The following is a 13,683-nucleotide window of genomic DNA, read 5'->3' on the forward strand; positions in this document are numbered from 1 at the left end:
CTGGAGCAGGGCGCGCTCTGGAGACGAGTCAGCGGCGCCCCGGGTGGGGGGGAGGCGGGCGGGCAGCTAGAGATCACCTCGGCAGCCCCCACCACGGCCGAACCGAAGGTGCGGCGGCGGAGGGGAGCCAGGGCGCCCCAGCAGGCGAGTGGCCGGCGTCTCAGCGGCGGGCTGAGGGGGGTGGGTCTCCTCGGCTGGGGACGGCGGCAGCGCGGGGAGGGGAGAGCGGAGAAGACCGCTGGGTGGACTCGCGGGCTGGGCCCCCGATCGGCAGCCTCTCGTCCCCCGAATCCTCTGGGCTGTTGGGCTCTGGGCCCCGGCACAACATCGTGCGCTAGGACAGGGGTCGGACCGCAGCCAAATTTAAACGGCTAAACCTAACAGCCTTGGCAGGAGCTGAAGGGAGGGAGGGTAGGTAGGGGTGGAGGGCGGGGTGGGGGCGGGCCTAGAGGCGGGTCACGTGTGGGAGGGGCGGGGCTTGACAAGCCTCTCTTTGTTTTGACTGGCGCGTGCGCAGAAGTAAGAACACGTGGTCTCCTGGGCCCGCCCCTTGCCTCTGAGGCCTCGCCTCACTCCTTGCGGGTGTGGTGGTAGCTGGTTTGGGGGGAGCTGAGAGGCACAGCTGTCTGTATTAGATGTGACTGTTACTTAGTTTATTTCGTACCTTATTTTAGGCATATGTTGGTTTGACCTTTAGAATTATTTGGGATGGAGCGGAATCTACAGGTTATTGAGGGACGGTGTTTCCCAGTTTGTGTCACTGGGTGTGTTGAGGAAAGGACCGGTGTTGCTGGAAAAATTGAGTGTGGTGTTTGTAGCAAGAAGTACAGGGCTTTATGTTTTGGTCTTTTCAGAAACCACGGGAAAGGAAGAGGCCGGCTTTACTGCCAAGAGAGCAGACATTGGATAGATGTTACTATGGGAGAATTAGTGTTTAATTCTTTCCCTGCCTGCTCTGCCCTTCGAAGGAGGAGTTCAGGGAGATACCCCCACCCGCAACTGTGGGAAGCGTATTCTGTTTTTATTTTCCAAACTTAGGAACAGTCATGTGCTTTCGAGATACGCTCTTCATCTTTCTTTAACTTTTGCTTAAAACTTCGTGCTGAGTTTGGGTTAGTAGAAAGCAAAATCTTTTTAAAATACTGGGTAGGACAGATTAGTTATTAACAAAACCTAAGGAAGTATGTTTTTGAATACTGCATACTGGGCGTGTTTTGACTAGGAAAAAACAGCCTTGGTAATAATTCAAAATTGGAGAAAAACCCTGTGTTATGGAACGCAGATTTTTGAGAAAGAGGCGTAGCAGTGAGTAGTTTCTACCCTTTCCACTTCTTAAACTAGCCATTTCCTTGGGCAAGTTACAACCTTTCTCATCTCAAATCTGTTTCCTCTTGTAAATCCTTTCATAATATGATTGCTCTCCCAAGAGATTGTTGTGAAGATCAAATGCCTGTGTGGGTTTGTAATCTTTACCGATACTACAAATACTGAAATTGCCAAGTAATAATGGCTTTATAACAAAAATTGTTTTTTTTAACAGCCAGCCAGCTTTTTAAAAGTCAGCAGTTGGAGGAATAGAAACAAAAATTATGAAATAGGTTAAACTTCATTTTAAAAAAAATCTGTTGTAACTCTTATCCTTGATTCTCCCTCATTTTCCACTTACTCAGATCAGTGTCAGGGTCTGCCACTATTTCCTCATGGTTTAATCTGCATCGACTGTCATTACTAATCCTGCCTTTCTGGAGTTTTTTTGTTTTTTAAATGTGAAATTCTTCTTAATCCAGGCAAATTCTGTCATAACAACTTACATATTTTAATTTTGTTTGGTAATATGTGCCTTTTTAATAACAGTTATTTTGTTGAATTTTATTGTAAAATAAGTTGAAAACTAGAGAGTGCAAATAAATAAAAGTTTGCATTTTTCTCTAACACTTTTAAAGCATGTATATGTGTTTTTCGTGAAACAGGGATCATACAGTATTTTCTTAATCTTAGCTCAAACATTCCCAGGTCATTTAATATTCTTGGAAAAAATATTTTAATATCTGCTTAACATCTCATAACTATCATATTTTAAGTTCTTTCTCTTGGCAGATGTTTGGGATGTTTTGCTAGTATAAATTACAAAGAATAGACATAAATCTTTGGAAATTTCCCCCCTAGTTTTGTAGAAGAGAATTACTGAGTCAGACAGTCTTTTTTTTTTGTTGTTGTTGTTCTTATTTTTAAGACTCTTGTAACATCACCAAATTACTTTTCAGAATGTTGTATAGATGTACACTTACAGTGGTATGAGCATGCCTCTTATTACATCTTTGTTTATCACCCAGTATTAGTTTTAAAAGGAAAAACCTTTCTTTAATTTTCATTTAAATCTTTTCTCTTTTCACTTATGTCAGTGTGGGATATCTATTTTATTTCATAACTTATAAGGTGTTTGAGAAAAAAAGGTATTTCATATTGGACATGCTGCAAATCACTGTGGATGCACAATATATGCCAAATTGGCTATTAATATTTACCTTGAATTTATGAAAGGTCAAGAAGTTGTTTGCTTTTTTGACTTACTCAATTTAAGAGTACATTGTAAGTAATATAATACTTGACTGATTCATTTGAGTTCCTTCAGGTGGAGCCTCACTGATCTCAGTGTGATTTAATAGATAATCACAGTTATCTATTAAAAGGTCTAGTAGCTTCTCATTGTCCAATTGCTGTATTCAAGTGCTTTATCCAGTTTTGCTGCCATTTAACATAACTGGGATTATTTCTTTTCATTTACTCATTTGTCTGTCTTCTATGGAACTAAAGATTTCACTCTGAGCATTCTAGTTTATTGTAGCCTTTGGTTTGGCAAAAAGGATGCCTAGTGTCTAAAGTTCCCTGTTTTATTATTCAGATTATTGACAGTCCACCTGTTTTTATATGTTGCATCCTTTACTGCTGTTGATCTACCATAAAAATCTTATATGTAATGTGTAGTTCTGTTTTCATGATCTTTCATGTATTCAGTTATTTCTTGTTCATGTTCTTTAAATTTGTATTGTATCAGATGTTAGTCAAAGGAGGCAAGAAGCTGCTGTCTTCAGGTTTGGACTTGTATTGTTTATTGATTGGGTTCATCAAGTTATAAACAGCAAGGAATGGAGCTGCTTACAATACAAGTGACAGCTAGTGGGGAATTAGCAAGCAGTTATTGACTTTAAAGCACATCATTTTTATCTCTATCCCTAAAGTTATTATTGCTTTGCAGTATTATAATGGAACATTGTACATAATAATGATCCTGTGACATAAATACAATCCTATATTACTTTGTTAAATTTAGAAAGGTAAGGAAGGTATATCATTTCCAAAAGATTTCTACTGTTCTTTAAAATGGTGTCTTGAGTGGATGTTTCAATGAAGTATGCTCCTTATACTTTAATTGTGTAGGATAAATAAATACCCAGAAAATGCTAATAAAAATGGTAATATTCTTGCCCATAGACAACCTGTAATGAAAATTGAAGATAATTTATAATGGAGATTTTTTAAAAATATTTGATGTTACTTTTAGGTTCATAGAAACATTTTTGTATGGTTGTGGAAATTCATTCATTTATAATATTTAAGCTTTGATAAAATTCAAGTTGTTTATGAACTTTTTTTAAATTTGTAATATTGAGGCTTTTTCCAGCCCTATAAGACCAAGAATTCTCAAGTATGTTATTTTTAGTAATTAAAGTAATGTACTTGGTAGTAGGTTATTAATCAGTGTTTGCCACCTGAAGTTAAATTGAAGCCCAGATGTATTAACTGAGCAAATGTGTTAGTGTACTTTTAGATGTAAATTCCTGCAACCAAATTGATGTATACAGAAAAGTACACTTCATTTATATTCCTATGAGTCATGCACTTGTAACTGAATGGTAATAATTCTGCTTGAAGTATGATCTGTTTGATGTGCTATGTGGCCACCCAAGTGGCTTTATCTTTAATTAAATTCTTTTAGTCTTCAAAGAGAATTCCTTTTTAGGCATAGTTTTCAAAGTGGAAGAAGTTCTTGCTTATAAACATAATTGAATACAAAGTACACTGTACCCTGGTCATGCCAATTACTGAAGTGCTTTTGGCTATAAATTGAGAATTCTCCTTTTAAGGCACAAAGAAATTTTGAAAAAACACCATATATGTTTTTGAGGAATAAAATGGTACCATTGTGAACTCATTCTCCTTTTGTTGTTTTAATTGTATTTTTCATTTTTATATAATGTTAGAAAATTTGAGTTCCCTTATATTTTAATTTAAAAAGTACATTCATATTTTGCTAAAAAGATTTGTATTTTTCTCATCTTTTTTTCCTGTTATTATGGGTAAGCTATTTATCACATTTAAGTCTTAAGTGTGAAAGTAATTTAAGATAGGACTCTACTTCAAAATGCTGCTGGTGGTCTTTGATTCTAGTTTTGCTTTTCTACATGGAAATGTACTGCGTTTATCAAGATTACAAGGAGAAGGGTAAATTTAATGTTCTGGGGTAGATTTGGATAGAATATTTTCCATGGACCGTATATGCATCCTAGAGTATAAATCACAACAAAAATCTGGAGGAGTATTTTAGGGGTGGCAAATCAGATTTAGTCTTTAATATTCATTCTTCGTAGAAAAGTGATTTCCACCTATATTATCAGTTTTAATGCTGAAGGTAGAAGGACTAGATTAGCACATTTTAAATTTTCTTTTACAAATATTTCAAAAATTGTTTGGAATATGTGACTTATATGGTAACTAGTCAAGGCTTGATTACTAAAGTGTCTGAACCAACTCAATAATTGTTTTTTGCTAATTATCTCACTATGTACATACTGGTTTTGAGATATGATAGTTTTTTACTATTCATGATGTCCAGTGGATTAAATTGTGTTTAATTAATGCTAAACTCATGAAATATGAGTGATTTTTGAATCCTAAAAATATAGATTGAGCCACTTCTGGAAACATTCTAGAGACAAGAGCAAGGCCTTTTATTTTTAGTAGTACAATTTCAGAACAATTAATTGCTTTTTAAATTCATAATGAATGCTGTTTAAATGAAATTATAGACTGATAATTAGAATTCATGGCATATATTTAACAGTATAATTCAGCTCATTGTTCTTACTGGATTTATTTGATTATGCTAACAAAATTTAATCAAAAAGAAAGGAAATTTTTTTTGATTCTTTGTAGTATAAAATATTCTTATTATTTAAAATTATAAACTTTGATTTCTCTTACTAAAATTCTCTCCAGTTGGTGCTTTTTATGAGACTTCTAAGAAATTTTGGTCTGGGTTGAGAACATACTGAAGTTAGGGTTGTCTCCCAAAGGATTATTTATTACTTGGTGGATTATCTGTAATGGTTTTATGGCAGATTTTTTTTTTTTTTTCCTACCCACAAAATTTCTGGACCTCCAAGGTGCTAAGGTTTTTTTTTCTAATTTAAAGTGAAATGTAAGTTGAAAATTTTGTTGTAAAATCAGAATAGTGAAATTCATATCTAGAAATATAATTGGTTTTTGGATTATCAAATACTGTTGCCTGTTGACAGTTAATCAAGGCTTTCTAGTAAACTTGCTTTGAAAGATTACTGATAGTTTCTTGCAGTTTAGCTTTCATCTGTTAGCTTGATAATTTAGTTGTGGTCAAAATTTTTATGTATGTTTATGAACAATAAGAGTTTAATTTTTCTAGTTTTTTTCTGTTTTAGGTTCATTCAAGTTCTTTTGTCATTTGACTAACTCCTTTAGAAATGGTACTTATTGTACCTGAATTTCCTGGGAGTACATGAAATAAATAATCATCAAAGATGATGGTGGTTCCAGACATCATGACACACACAGAGGGAGCTGAGGCTGCAGGATTACAAATTCAAGGCTAGCATGGGCAAATAGTGTGACTCTATCTCAAAATAATAATAAGGGCTATGGATGTAGCTCAGCTGGTAGACTTTACTTGGGTTCAACCCAAGTGCGTCCACCCTCCCCCAAAAGATTATACAAACCAGAGTGTAGCATTTTAGTAGCTACACATGCTTAAATTTAGCTAAGATCTAAATAACCCCCAACATACAATTATGAGCATAATTAGAAACTGAATATTAATAAAGATCACAAAACTTATCAGAAAGCTCTTTTAGAATTTGTCTTTTGACCATGGAAAGTTTTGTTGATTCTACCTTAAAATATATTCCAAATTCATTCATTTTTTTTCTTTATTTCAACTAGTCTAAGCCGCTAGTACCATCTCTCTCTCATTTGTATTACTTCAATACCTGCCTAACTGGTCTCTCTGCTTCCAGTCTTGTTCCATTACAATTTTTTTTTTCTTTACAGAATATCCAGAGTAATTTTTAAAAAGTCACCTCATACCAAATTCCCTCATATAAATCTCTAGTAGCTTTTCTTTGACTTATATAAAATGTTTCTAAACAGATATAGTCTTTTTCATCTCTGCTGTTATTTCCTATTACTCTCTCTGGTTCCTTATGTTCCACAAACGCACCAAGTTTATTCCTGTCTTAAAGCTTTCTATTATTTTTTTCATTGGAAGGGACATATCACAAATCTTGTTATATTGTTACTGTCATTTTAGAGAAGATGTTAACCAGAGAGAGGCCTGCCTTCTACAAATCTAAACTTACCCCTACCCCAAAGTAATCTTGTGCAATACTTTAATTTTCATAAAGCACTTATGAAACCCTGTTTACTTGATATTTCCTTATTTACTCATTCTGTAGCTACCATTTGCTTGAATGTTAAGCTCTGTGAGGGTAGAAACCTTATTTGTCACATTCACTACTCTTGTTCTAGTATTTAGGGTAGTCACATGTTGCTCAGAAATATGTATTAACTGATGCATGGTTTTAGATTGAATATATGTTAAATGAAGATTAGAATCTAGCTTCTGCCAACAGTAGATAAAATTATTTAAATATTATGACTTAATGTTGCTTTTTTCCACTTCTCTTAAAAATTAACTGGCTTATCTACATAGTTTGTGCATTTTTATTTTTAAAAAGATGAAATAGTTTTTCAGCTGTCATTTATAAGTACTTCTTTATAAATAATATGTTGTGGTATGGATAGTTCTAATACCTCAGAATAAAACCAGATGGCTTTATTTGTAGCTAGTTATTTTCATTGCCTTTTAAAAATTTGGCTTCTGAAATACTGAAGGCACATTTCAGTGCTGTGGAAGAATTGTAATCATGGAATACAGCTTATGGAACTAATGGATATCATCTTGAGGTGAATTTACAGAATTACTCACTATTTTATGCTTTTCAAATTAGTATTCCTTGTGTATTCTGCCTCTTACTAGTTGTCCTTTATGTGTATAAATGAAATAATACTCAGTTAAGAATAAGTACAATTTAAACTGTAGTAGTCAAAACCATTACTCAGTTTATCTGAATCACGCACTCAGTGATTTTCAGTAGTATACGCATTTAATTTCCACTAACTCCTGAACGTATATCTTCTGGAAATATATGCCAAAGGCTTCTAAACTTCTGTTTGAAATAATTGAAAAGTTTATTTACCATTTAATTTTGAGGAAGTTCAAATTATTGATTTTTTTCTTTTCTGAATAATGTTTTTTGTGTCATATCCAAAAAAATCTTTGCCTAACTCAAAATTACAAACACTTTCTTCTTTTTTTCCCCCTGGAAGTTTTATAGTTTTGGGTTTTACATATAGGCTGCTCATGATTCATTCTGATGGAGCTGATGATTTTCATACAAAGTAAAAAGTATGTGTTAAGGTTTATTTTAGTTTATTTTATTCTATTTTGTATATGGATGTCTATATTTCAGAACTATTTGTTAAAAAGAGAGACAAATCTTTCTATACTGCATTACAAAATTTAAAAAAATCACTTGACCATACATATGTGGCCTTTGGACAATGCAACACTGTCCTTTAGTATAAGTTGTTAGATAGTGTGAATCCTTCAGTTTTGTTCTTGTTCAGAATTGTTTTGGTTATTCTGTTTCCTTTGACTTTTTATATTAATCTTTGAAGTAACATTGATATAGCAGGAAATTCTGCCAAAATTTAATTGAGAGTTTTTAATCTCACAGATTAGTTTGTAGAGAATTAATACCATAACAGTATTGAACAGATTAATCCATGAATACAATGTGTTGTTTCATGTCTTTAGGGCACCTCAATATTTTTCATTGGTGTTTTTAATTTTTCAGTATATAGATAATTCACACATTTTGTTAGATTTATGTCTGAAATTTGTTTGTTTTGTTTTGTTGATGCTGGGGATTGAACCTAGGGACTCATGCATACTAAACTCTACCACTGAACTACACCCCTATTCCTTGTTTGAGGTATTAGGATTATTATTGTTTGGGAAGATTATGGAATTATTAATGTTTTTAAAGTTTGTATTTCTAGTTTCTCATTTTTAGTATATAGAAATATAAATGATTTTGTATGTTGATCTTCTGTTTCTTATTAAGCTCATTAGTTCTAGGCTTGTTTTTGTTTTTTTATTTTTTATTTTCCTTATGATGTTATCTATGAGTAGAGACAGTTTTACTTATTTTCTAATCTGTATGCCTTTTATTTCTTTTGTTGCCCTATTGCATTTATTAGGACCTCTAGTATAACATTGAATATGAATTTTGAGAACATACACTTTGCTTCATTCCTAATCTTAGGGAAAAATAATCCATTCTTTTACTATTTAATTATGATCTGAAGCACATTCTTCTTCTTCTTCTTTTTTTTTTTTTCGTGGTGCTGGGTTTTTTACCCAAGGCCTGTGCATGCTAGCCAAGCACTCCAAGCACTCTACCACTAACTATATCTTCAACTCTGTGTAGGTGCTTTTTACCCGGTTAAGGAATTCCTCTCTTGTTGATTGATTGAGTTCCCCCCGCCCCCACCAAGGAATGGATATTGAAGTCTAATGCTTTTTATCTATTTTTTATTTATTTCTTAATTTGGAGAGACTGGTTCTTTATTTCAAAAAGACACTTGTCAATATTCAGTATCAAAACAGTTCCACTGTTGTTTCTCTTTCTCCCTGCTGGCCCCAAAGAGACCATAACAAAGGAGAGTACATTTTAAGCCAATAAGCTGCAGGATGTACACCTAACAGACCTTACAGAAACTTCATCTAGAAGTGGGGATTGGGTTGGGAAAGAAACTGAAAGATCAGCACACTGCCAGCCCAGACTATAGACTCTCATAGCCAGATGGGGTGGCCATGTGCCCCAACCTCTAAGATGCAAAGTTTCAAAATAATATAAAATTTAAAAAGTTTTGAACATAAGCTGTTCGAGATTCTCCAGCACTGACTGATACAAAGCACAATGAGATGGCACTTTTAGATAGAGCAGCTTCAGACCCAGAAAAGGGCGATGAGATGAGTTTTATGTGGCTAAATCAGTGGCAAAAACATAATTTTCTTTTTTTTTTCAAGGAGGCAGGAGAGCAATTAAGTGGTCACCACAAAATTAAGGGGCCCATGATCCATTCTGTGAACACTTGGGAAGCTGATAGAGATAGAGAAAAAATTTGGTCTTGGAGCTAAGAATATGGTTCAGTGGTAGAGCATTAGCTGAACATGCAGGAGGCCCTGGGTTCAATCTCCAGCACCACAAAAAACAAAAAGTCTCAGAGGTCTCACCATGTTAATTTGGTCATTTCTGATGAAAAAAAAAAAAAGAATAAAGTCATCTAAAGATACCTTAAAGCTAAAAAAAAACCCTGAATAGCAAGGTTTTTGTTTTTTTGGCTAACTCCTTGGAATCACCTTTCTGGTTCCGCTGGTACTTTGCAAAGAGCAGTGAGGTTTCCCATAGTAAACTGTTTGGCTGTGTTTGGCTTTCAGTAAGGCAGGTCCATTCCTCTTTTCCTCCTCTATGGAGAGAGCAATAGGGATTAGGCTGGAAAGTTACCTTCCAAAAGTGAGAAGGGAATTAGATTGCTGTTTCAGAGCTATGAAATTATTTGGAATGTTTTACAAGTGGCTACTGTAACAGGTAATCACAAAATGTGTACATCACAACAAACTTTTAAAGACACTTTGCCTTGTGCTCACATTCCCTTAAATGCTGTTCCCAAAAGTGGTCAGCCTCTAGCCCAGCTGGAATCTCTGGGAGGAAGCAGAGACAGTTTGGTGAAAAATACAAGGGGTTGGGGGTAAAGGGGATGTTGAAAGGAGAAAGCAGCCTTCCAGTTAAAAAATCAGCCTTCAGTTTCAAGGGCAGCTTCAGGCTGGCTGGCCTCAGGCAGAGTCAGGGTCAGAGGGAGGAGCAGCAACAGGGCGGGACTGGGGAGCTCAACATCTCCTTCAGGTTGAACAGAGTCTGGTCCAGCATGTACAGAGGTGCTCCTCTTTAGTGCATTTCAGCTAATCTTCCAAATCATCAATTGTCTTTTCCAGTTAGGCTACGGATCTCTGCAAATTCAGCACGGGTCTCTGCCTCCTTGAATTATCAGTGAGAATCTTTATTTCTTCCTGGTATTTGTCTTTTATTAAGAGTAGTTTTCTTCAGCAGCATTCAGACACTTCAGGTTCTGTTCCATCAGTCTGATCTGCTCATCCATCTCTCAACAACTGGACTGTGCTAGCTCAGCTCATTCCTCTGTGCATTCCAAGTCTCCTTCAGTGATCACTAACTTGGGAGCCACCTCTTCATATTTCCTATCTGCTTCTTCTGCAATGTGCTTAGCTTCTTTGAGTTGATTTCTTGGAGTTCCATGTTTTCTTCATCTTTTAGGGCCTGGTTTTCAATAACCTTCATACCTTGCTCGCTCACATCAGCAGCTTTTTCTGCTTCCTCCAGCCTTTGCAGGGCAGTAGCTAAGCATTCTTGAGCTTGGTCCAGCTCCTCTTGAACCAGTTGGATCCTGCAGTTCAAGGAGGGTACCTCAGCCTTAGCCTGTTTGTTCCTGGGCCCGCCTTTGTCCGTCAACTTCTCATTGGAGGCACTCAGCCCTCTCTTCAGCATCATCTGATTGCTGCTGCAGAACCTGGATCTTGCGCTTCACCCCCTCCATGGTGGTGATCCCTGCCATAGTTTCCACCCAGTCCCTTCTCCATATCTGCCTTCTGCCTCCTCCGCTCCGCGTTGTAGCCGCTTCTCTGTCTAATGCTTTTTTATGCATCTATTGAGATCATGTATTTTTAAATTTTTTTTAATAAGGTGAATTTCAGTGATGATTTAAAAAGCTCTACTTAGTTTTGAAATATTATCCTTTTTGTATATTGCTATGTTTATACATTTATTTAAAAATAGTAATTAGAATTAGTAAATTCTGAAACATTTTAATAATTCAGTCAACAAATTCATGAATTACTGTGTACCAGGCATTATTCTAGAATGCTGAACAAAACTGTCCTTAAATTATATTCCCTTTGTGCAATATAATACAATGTAAGGTAGTGATGCTGCTAGAAGAGAATGTACTAGAAGAGAATGGAGAGTCATGAAGTGAGGAGTTCAAGTTATTTTAAATATATTGATTAGGGAAAGATTTTAATGAGGTGACCTTAGAGCAGAAACATGAATGAAGTGAGGGAGGTAGCCATCTTATTTGTAGAAAAATAATAATTATTTCAGTCTGAGAGGATAGCAGGCATAGTCACTGAGTCAGAGGGTTGTATTTCAAGATTAGCACAAAAGCCAGTGTTTCTGGAGTTTTATATAGTAATCCATGGAGAGAATTGTAGAAGATGATATAGTCAGAAACCTAATAATCTTAAAACTTTGTAGGCCATGGTAAGCATAACTTTGGATTTTATTCTAAGTATAGTGGCAACTACGCATTTATTCACCAGACATTTATTGAGTACCTGATATACGTCAGATATTTGTTTATATTGGGGATACAGTAGTTCTTAAAATAGTAAAAGATCTAAGCCTTCCGAGAGCTTGTAAGTGTTACTGAAAAGTATATATAATATGAAGGTAACCAGAAGTGATAGTTTCAAATATTCATTTGGGAAACATTGTTATATACAATGATTATGTATCTAAACAATTGGAATAAATCCACTTACATTTTATGCTCAATACATGAAGGAGACATACCTATTTTCATGGGCTTCTTTTGATTGCAAATTATAGAGACTTATTGCAGACTAGGATTTTTTTTTTTTTTTTAAATAAGGATACACGTAGGAATAGGGTATAGAAGGACTTCATAGAAATCCTAGAATTGGGGCTGTGATATGTAGGGGCCTTTCAGAGTCTAGAACCTAAAATTTCACATTGATAAACAAGTGAATTGGTTATCTGTTGCTATGTAACAATATCAAAATTTAGTGGCTTAAAACATTTATAGTTTTTGGGATTTGGGAATCTAGACTTAGCTGGATGCCTCTGGTTCAGTCTTTCTGACCAGGTTGCAATCAAGGTGTTGGCAGGAGCAGCAGTCATCTCAGGGCTTGACTGGGGAAGGATCTACTTCTCAGATCGCTTACATGGCTATTGGCCAGAGAGATATCATTTCTTTGTCATGTGTATCTTTATAGCTCAGAGAATGGCAGCTAGCTTCCTTGAGTGAGAAAAGGTAACAAGATGGAAGCCACAGTTTCTTTGTAACCTAATCTCTTGAAGTCATATCCCATCATTACTATTGTATTCACTCATTAGAAGTGAGTCACTAAATTCAGTCCATACTAGAGGGGATTACACAAAGGCATGAATGCCAGAAGGTGGGGATTAGGGTCATTTTGGAAGTTGCTTATCATATCAATTAAGCCATATATGTGTGTGTGTGTGTATAAGCATATATATACATACATACACACACCACATGTATAATTTTATTCTAGTTCTCTACCATAAATGGACCTTAGCCACCCTTAATATTTTTTAAAATTTGTTTTTCTAATTTGTTATACATGACATCAGAATGCATTTCAATTCATAGTACACATATAGAGCACATTTTTTTCATGTCTCTAGTTGTACACAAAGTGGAGTCACACCATTTGTGTCTTCATATGTGTACTTAAGGTAATGATGTCATTCCACCATCTTTCTTACTCCCATGCTCATTCCCTTTCTCTTCTTCCCCTTTGCCCTATCTAAAGTTCCTCCATTCCTCCCATGCCCCCCCCCCATCCCCATTATGGATCAGAATCCTCATATCAGGGAAAACATTCAGCATTTGTTTTTTGGGATTGGCTTCCTTCACTTAGGATAAAATTCTCCAACTCCATCCATTTACCTGCAAATGCCATGATTTTATTCTCTTGATGCTGAATAATATTCCATTGGCCACACTTAATCTTGCATTCCTTTTCCCTCTCTTTTTGCTGTCATCTGTATTTCTTAACAATCTGTGTATATTTTTTTTTCTATTTCTTATTTTTAGTTTTTCCTAAGTGGTATTTTCACATTTGAAACATTTTTGTTAGGTGGTTAGATAACAGGCGCTCTTGCTTTGTTAATAATCTACATTTCTCACATTACTTTTGTAATTGAGTAAATGTTTAGTGACTATTTGGATGTCATCATCTGTGAAGTGCTTTCTTGCCCTATCCTTTACCCCATTTGTAGTTCTTTATATATCCTGATAACTAATATTTTGTCTGTTGTATATGTTGTAGATATCTTCTTTTAGTCTATTACTTGCTTGACCTTGTTTGTGATTTTTTTTTTTAATTAACAGAAATTTTTCTTT

The 13,683-nt window shown here is 35.4% G+C and overlaps 1 protein-coding gene and 1 pseudogene across 6 annotated transcripts in view; one reads left to right on the top strand and one right to left on the bottom strand.

Annotated features, from left to right (window-relative positions):
- The window catches only part of Kansl1l (KAT8 regulatory NSL complex subunit 1 like), a 134,940-nt gene continuing 121,257 nt past the window's right edge, over positions 1 to 13,683 (top strand). For all 6 annotated transcript variants that reach the window (XM_058585188.1, XM_058585191.1, XM_058585189.1 and 3 more), the window contains exon 1: positions 1 to 144. The gene's annotated coding sequence lies outside the window, so the exon portion shown is untranslated. The remainder of the gene's footprint in view (positions 145 to 13,683) is intronic.
- Positions 10,395 to 11,067, bottom strand: LOC124105664 (tropomyosin alpha-3 chain-like; annotated as a pseudogene).

Source organism: Marmota monax, unplaced genomic scaffold (genome assembly GCF_021218885.2).
Source record: "Marmota monax isolate L192 unplaced genomic scaffold, Marmota_monax_Labrador192_F-V1.1 WCK01_AAM20220418_F8-fsc00136, whole genome shotgun sequence".
In the NCBI taxonomy this organism is placed as follows: Eukaryota; Metazoa; Chordata; class Mammalia; order Rodentia; family Sciuridae; genus Marmota; species Marmota monax.